Source organism: Medicago sativa, chromosome 4 (genome assembly GCF_051527215.1).
Source record: "Medicago sativa cultivar Bolivia chromosome 4, Bolivia_mono, whole genome shotgun sequence".
NCBI classification, from domain to species: Eukaryota; Viridiplantae; Streptophyta; class Magnoliopsida; order Fabales; family Fabaceae; genus Medicago; species Medicago sativa.
Window position 1 is genome coordinate 51,121,469 of NC_140752.1, and position 7,884 is coordinate 51,129,352.

General features: G+C 37.7%; 1 long non-coding RNA gene across 1 annotated transcript; it reads left to right on the top strand.

Moving 5' to 3' along the window:
• The first annotated feature begins 5,060 nt into the window (after positions 1 to 5,060).
• Positions 5,061 to 5,918, top strand: LOC146929663 (uncharacterized). Its single transcript, XR_015008284.1, has 2 exons — positions 5,061 to 5,232; positions 5,347 to 5,918. It is a non-coding gene; the product is annotated as an uncharacterized LOC146929663 (long non-coding RNA).
• The last annotated feature ends 1,966 nt before the right edge of the window (positions 5,919 to 7,884 follow it).

The window sequence follows — 7,884 nt, forward strand, 5'->3', positions numbered from 1 at the left end:
GAATTGATGAAATGACTTAGGAAAGTATTTTTATGTGACTTTTAATAAAGCCCATTTTATAGGAGTTTCTATATCCGTCCATTGCTTAATGAAGAAGTCACTGATCCGATCTGAAGCATGATTGAAGGAATGACACGCCTTGCTTCAGTATATAAAAGGCTGCAAGACCTGAAGATATTCATTCAAGACATTGGTTTACAAATAGAGTTTTGTTTAGGTTTTGAGTCATATATATTGTGAGCCTTTCGTGTATCATCTTGATATATGTTTAGGACTGTGCTTTGAGTTGTAATACTGTGCACTACTCCGAAGCTTTTAAGCAAGGAGCTAGGTAGATTGTGAACTGCATCTAAGATTTTAAGCAAGGTTGCAAGTTGTTGTTTTTCGAGGGTAACCTCGTTTGATTTGAGTCTGTAATTTGGGAATCACAGGGGATTGTGATCTGTTGTAAGGGAGTGAGATGAGATCTCAAATCTAGGAGTTCCTAGGTTGAAGTCTAGTTGGGGTAGGTCCTAGGTCATAAGTGCAAACGTGGTTTGCTGAGAGCTTTTGAATACGGACTGCACTAGTGGATTTCCTTCCTGGCTTGGTAGCCCCCAGATGTAGGTGACGTTGCACCGAACTGGGTTAACAATTCTCTGTGTCTCTTTTCTTTCTTGTCCATTATTTGCTTTATTATATTTATGTATGTTAGCTTAATGTTCTAAACATCATATACAACATCTATTTACTGTGTTCTGTGTTGGAACATCGTTTAGAACATCGTAAGTCTAACGTGCCAGAATAACAATTGGCATCAGAGCAGGCACCCTGCCTGTTATTGGGTGAGATCCAGAGGAGATCTATTCTGGCAATATGGAGAAAGAAGGAGGTTTCGTTAACAGGCCACCATTACTAGATGGAACAAACTATGACTACTGGAAGTCACGCATGAGTGCCTATCTCAAGTCTATTGACAGTAAGACTTGAAAGGCTGTGATGAAAGGTTGGGAACATCCAGTTGTTCTAGACAAAGATGGCAATAAAACCACGGTTTTGAAACCGGAAGATGACTGGACACTGCCTGAAGATGAACTGGCTCTTGCAAACTCCAAGGCCCTAAATGCCCTTTTCAATGGAGTGGACAAAAATATGTTCAGACTAATTAAAAAATGTGATGTTGCCAAAGATGCTTGAGACATCCTAAAGACCGCTCATGAAGGTAGCTCCAAAGTGAAGAGCTCAAGGATTCAACTCCTGACAACCAAATTTGAGAGCCTAAGAATGCAAGAGGATGAGACTATACAGGATTACTACATGAATGTCCTTGACATTGCCAATTCATTTGATTCTCTTGGAGAAAAACTGTCAAATGAGAAATTGGTGAGAAAGATTCTCAGATCTCTTCCAAAGAAATTCGATATGAAGGTGATAGCTATTGAAGAATCTCAGGATGTCTCCAGTATGCAAGTGGAAGAACTCATAGGTTCTTTGCAGAACTATGAGCTTGTTGTTGACAACAAAGGTGATAAGAAAGGAAAAGGTATTGCTCTTACAGCAAATGCAGCTGATAATGATGAGTGGTATGAGGATGCAGAAGATGACAAAATTGCAGATGATATGGCTATGCTGGGTAGACAGTTCAACAGATTTTTAAAACAAGTCAATAGCAGAATCAGAGGCAGTGGGCAAAACATCCGATTCAACATTGACAAGCAACAAAGCAATCCAAGGTAAGACAGAAATAATGACAAAAATGTTCAATACAAAGGAGTGCAATGCTTTGAATGTGGAGGTTATGGTCACATTAGAACTGAATGTGCAACCTTGCTTAAGAAACAAAAGAAAGGGATGTTGGTTTCTTGGTCTGATGATGAAGATGGAGATGGTGAAGGAGATTCTGCCAAAATTGTCACTGCCTTGACTGGAAGAGTGATACCCCTTTGTAATTCTTCTGATAAAAACATTGCTGGTAGGGAAATTGTGGTACCTGACTATGATGATACAGACATGTCTAAGCTTCTGGCAGAGCATGATAAGATTATCAACCAGCTCCAGTATAAAAGATCTAATCACTCGAGCAAAATTGCTGATCTTAATCATAAGGTAATATCTGTCAAATCTCATCTTAACAATGCCTCACAACAATTTATGATGAGTGCTGGAACTAATGTTTTTACTAAGGTGTTAGATGGTCAAACCATAGAAGAACCTAATGACATAGAACATACTCATGAACTCTTGATAAATGAACATAAGATTAGTAACTATGTCCAGTCTCTAGAACAACATGAGATAGATAAAAGTGTGAACTCTGTTGAAAAGTTAACTTTTGTAACTTCTTCCAACACAGTGGATAACCCTGGCAAAATGTTAGAACATTCTACAGAACCTCTCCTAACTAAGCCTAAAAAGAGTCTTCCACCTGGAAATGTCCTCCTAACAACTTACAAGGACATAAAAATCTGTTGTGTTTCAATCTGTACAAAACACCTGAACTGTATCAATCCAGATCTGTAGAGAGTGAAACATATAAAGAAAGGAAATCTAAATGTGTGGGTCTGATGATCCATACATCCCCAACAACATCAGATGAGAAGGGTTGGTTCTTTGATAGTGGCTGTTCTAGACATATGACTGGTGAATACAATTACTTTGAAGACTTAAGACAGGTTGATGTTGGCCCTGTTACCTTTGCTGATAACTTTAAAGCCAGAGTTATAGGAATAGGAAACCTTAAGAAGAGCAAGTTACCTAAGTTGACTAATGTGTTTCTGGTCGAAGGACTCCAATAAACCTGATTAGCATAAGCCAGTTGTGTGATCAGGATCTAGAAATTACCTTCAGGAAGACTGGATGCAGAGTTGTGAACAAAGAAGGAGAAACCATAATGAAAGGGGTTAGATCTAGAGACAACTGTTACAAATGGGACTCAGAGTATGAAGAACACATTGAGATGCTGCGAGTAATGATTGAACAGCATAAGGTGTCTGTCACTACTCAAGTTGAAATTACTGAAAGTGGAGGAAGTATGGGCGGAGATTTGGTGTCTATGCTAGATACTGAAAATACTATTGAAACCAAATCTATTTCCAATATCAGTTCTGATAATGTGACAGGGAACAAGGCCAATCTAGCAATACAAGGTCCTGCTCTAGAAGAAAAGTTCAAAATTGTTAAAATCCTTGACTCTTTAGTTGAGTTTAAATTCATTTGTCTTCTGGTATGTGAAACTTTTATTCGAAAGGATAATGATGGATATCTTCAAAAAAAATGTATGTGTAGAAAAACACAGAGTTTATGATGACTCATACCCTTCTGTCCTTGTGTACAAGAAAGCGTATCCGTACCTTGAGCAAGCTTCCAGACCTTGGCTCAAAAGATTCTCAGAGTCCTGTAACATTCAAAAGTACAAGAAAAGTGATGCAGACAAGACCTGGTCTGTAAAGAAAGAACATGAAAGATTCCTGATTATCCTTACTTACCCTGATAATATTGTATTTGGAGGAATGTCGAATCAAATGGTTCAATATCTCGTTCATCAGATGCAGTCTAAATTTGAAATGAGTCTTGTGGAAGAACTGACTTATTTTCTTGGTCTGCAAGTCAGACAAATGGAAAACACAACCTTCATCTCTCAAAGCAAGTATGCCAAGAATATTGTGAAGAAGTTCGGGCTAGATAATGCCAGTCATAAAAGAACACCAGCAGCCACTCATGTAAAGCTATCCAAAGATGAAAATGGTGTAGCTGTTGATCAAAGCCTGTACAGAAGCATGATTGGAAGTCTCCTATATCTTACAACGAGCAGACCTGACATAACTTTTGATGTAGGGGTTTGTGCTAGATATCAAGCAGATCCTAAAATGAGTCATCTTGTTCAAGTTAAAAGGATCCTGAAGTACATAAATGGCACCACAGACAATGGGATTCTCTATTCTCACGGTGGAAGTTGCAGGTTGATTGGCTATTGTGATGCAGATTGGGCAGGTAGTGCAGATGACAGAAAAAGTACTTCAGGAGGCTGTTTCTTCCTTGGAAATAATTTGGTGTCTTGGTTCAGCAAGAAACAAAATTCAGTGTCTCTATCAACCGCAGAGGCAGAATATATTGCTGCAGGAACTAGCTGCTCTCAGTTAGTCTGGATGAAGCAAATGCTGGAAGAGTATGATGTTCAACAAAATGTTCTAACATTGTACTATGACAATCTAAGTGCTATCAACATTTCCAAAAATCCTATACAACATAGCAGAACAAAGCACATTGACATCCGGCATCACTTCATTAGGGATCTTGTTGAAGACAAAATTGTAACTCTGGAGCATGTAACAACTGAAGAACAACTGGCTGACATCTTCACAAAATCCTCAGGTACTTTTAGCTATAATTTATGCTTTTATCACATCTCAATTTGGCATATTTTATGGCTAAAAAGGGGAAGTAGGTATATCCATGCTGTATGTTACCTGACTATGTGCTCGAGGATGTTGAGACATCCGATTCTGGCCTTCTGGTTATTTTAATTTTCTTCGTTGTGGTTTTATATATATATAAAAAAAAAATTAGTGCATGTATTCAGGGGGAGTAAAGAATATCTGGTTGTACTCCTTGAGGGGGAGTAAGCTTCTGTGTCCCTGAATGTTCCTGTGGATGTTGGAACATCCTGATGATTTGAGCTACTGATTACTTTATTTCTATATTTCTCTAAGTAGCGTGTTGTGACAGTTGACTGTCTGTTTAGGATGTACAGGAATTTATTTTTCCTTATACGTCCTTTGCTGCAAGACTCTGATTTTCTCTCTGATACCTTTTAGTTTCTCTTGTCTGCAAAATTCCATATGTTAATTGTTGAGTGAAAATAGTGGAAGCAGAATCTGAGACATGTACTATAATTCTTCTAGTCCTGAAGATTATGTGTGAAGACTGAAGAACTATATTTTGGTATCTTTTGGAAGTCTGAGAATGTGAACCTTTCTTCAAGGAAGATTTTATTTGTGAAGATTGAAGGAAAGGTTGCGTGTGCTATCTCTCTGTTTTTAACAGGTGTGGGCTGAATTTGTTTTAGCCAAAATTTGCCAAAGGGGGAGATTGTTGGATATTTGTATGTTGGCTTCACTTTTGCCTAAAACAAATATTCACTTCAGATGTGGAACACAATGTTCCAACATCAAGAGTTGTTCTGTACGTTCTGGGCCTGACCTATGTTTACGCACGCGCCTGCTTGATTGAAGGAATCCACACCAGCATGTGTTGGTATGAACCGTGTGCAATTATGAAGAGATCAGAACATATGTGATTTCTTAAGGAATTGATGAAATGACTTAGGAAAGTATTTTTATGTGACTTTTAATAAAGCCTATTTTATAGGAGTTTCTATATCCGTCCATTGCTTAATGAAGAAGTCACTGATCCGATCTGAAGCATGATTGAAGGAATGACACGCCTTGCTTCAGTATATAAAAGGCTGCAAGACCTGAAGATATTCATTCAAGACATTGGTTTACAAATAGAGTTTTGTTTAGGTTTTGAGTCATATATATTGTGAGCCTTTCGTGTATCATCTTGATACATGTTTAGGACTGTGCTTTGAGTTGTAATACTGTGCACTACTCCGAAGCTTTTAAGCAAGGAGCTAGGTAGATTGTGAACTGCATCTAAGCTTTTAAGCAAGGTTGCAAGTTGTTGTTTTTCGAGGGTAACCTCATTTGATTTGAGTCTGTAATTTGGGAATCACAGGGGATTGTGATCTGTTGTAAGGGAGTGAGATGGGATCTCAAATCTAGGAGTTCCTAGGTTGAAGTCTAGTTGGGGTAGGTCCTAGGTCATAAGTGCAAACGTGGTTTGCTGAGAGCTTTTGAATACGGACTGCACTAGTGGATTTCCTTCCTGGCTTGGTAGCCCCCAGATGTAGGTGACGTTGCACCGAACTGGGTTAACAATTCTCTGTGTCTCTTTTCTTTCTTGTCCATTATTTGCTTTATTATATTTATGCATGTTAGCTTAATGTTCTAAACATCATATACAACATCTATTTACTGTGTTCTGTGTTGGAACATCGTTTAGAACATTGTAAGTCTAAGTGCCAGAATAACAAATACTGCAGATATGCCTAAAAGCAAAGGAAAATAAAAAATCATGGTACCTAAACAGCGGTTGCTCAAGACATATGACAGGAGATAAGTCTATGTTCCTTACCCTCACAATGAAAGAAGTAGGAAATGTGAATTTTGGTGGCAACCAATCTGGCAAGATCATTGGTACAAGAACTATTGGTAACTTCTCTATCTCTATTAATAATGTGTGGTTGGTAGATGGTCTTGAACATAACCTTTTGTGTATTAGTTAGTTTTGTGACAATGGTTATGATGTAATATTTGGTAAGATCAACTGCACGGTAATTAACAGGGATGACAACTCCAGGGTGTTCAAGGGAAAGAGGATTGAAAATGTCTATAAAATCAACTTCTCTGAACTGGTTGATCAGAAGGTGATTTGCCTTCTATCAGTGAATGATAAGAAATGGGTACGGTACAGAAGGTTGGGACATGCTAACTGGAGATTAATCTCTAAGCTTAAAGAGTTACAACTTGTCAAAGGCTTACCTAACATTGACTATCATTCAAATGCACTTTGTGGTGCATGCCAGAAAGGGAAGATTGTTAAATCATCTTTTAAAACTAAAGACATTGTCTCAACCTCCAGACCCTTAGAATTACTTCATATTGATTTCTTTGGACCAGTTAATACTGCATCCTTATATGGAAGTAAATATGGATTAGTCATTGTTGATGATTTCAGTAGATGGACTTGGGTTAAATTCCTGAGAAGTAAGGATAATGCTTATGATGTATTCAGTAACTTCTGCACTCAAATACAATCTGAAAAAGAAATGAAGATTTTAAAAGTAAGAAGTGATCATGGTGGAGAATTTGAAAATGAGCTATTTGAAACTTTTTGTGAAAAACATGGAATCATCCATGAATTCTCTTCTCCTACAACTTCAAAGAAAAATGGGGTTGTAGAGAGAAAGAATAGAACTTTACAAGAAATGGCAAGAACCATGCTTCATGAAAATAATTTGGCTAAACATTTCTAGACAGAAGCGGTGAATACAACATATTATGTCCAAAATAGAATCTATATCAGACCTATCTTAGAAAAACTGCATATGAAATCTTTAATGGAAGAAGACCCAATATCTCTTACTTTCATCAATTTGGATGTACCTGTTACATTCTAAATTACAAGCTTTACCTAAAAAAAGTTGATGACAAGGCCCAAAGAGGAATCTTTTTAGTTTACTCTGAAAGGTCAAAGGCATACAGAGTGTATAATTCAGAGACATTCTGTGTTGAAGAATCAATGCACGTTAAATTTGATGACAAAGAGCCTGGAAATGAAACTCTAGAGCAAGGTGAAAGTTTTGCAGATATACAGGTGCCTAAAGATACTTCAGAACCTGATCAGACTCCTGAGTCTGAAGAGAGTCCAGAAGCTGAACCCACTCCAGAAGCTCAAGATGAAATACCTTCTAATGAAGCTCAAGATGGTTCTCAGCAAGCTAATCAATCCAAGAATACCTTCAAGTACAAGTCTTCACATCCTGAGGATCAAATCATTGGAAACAAAGAAAATCCTAGAAGAACAAGATCATATTTCAGATAGGAAGAGTCTATGATGGGATTGTTATCAGTGATAGAATCTGCTACAGTTGATGAAGCACTATCAGATGATGGATGGATAATAGCCATGCAAGAAGAACTCAATCAATTTCAGAGAAATGATGTGTGGGATCTGGTACTCATGCCTGAGCATAAGAACATTATTCCAATAAAATGGGTATTCAGAAACAAGCTTAATGAACAGGGAGAAGTAGTCAGAAACAAAGCTAGACTTGTTGCTCAA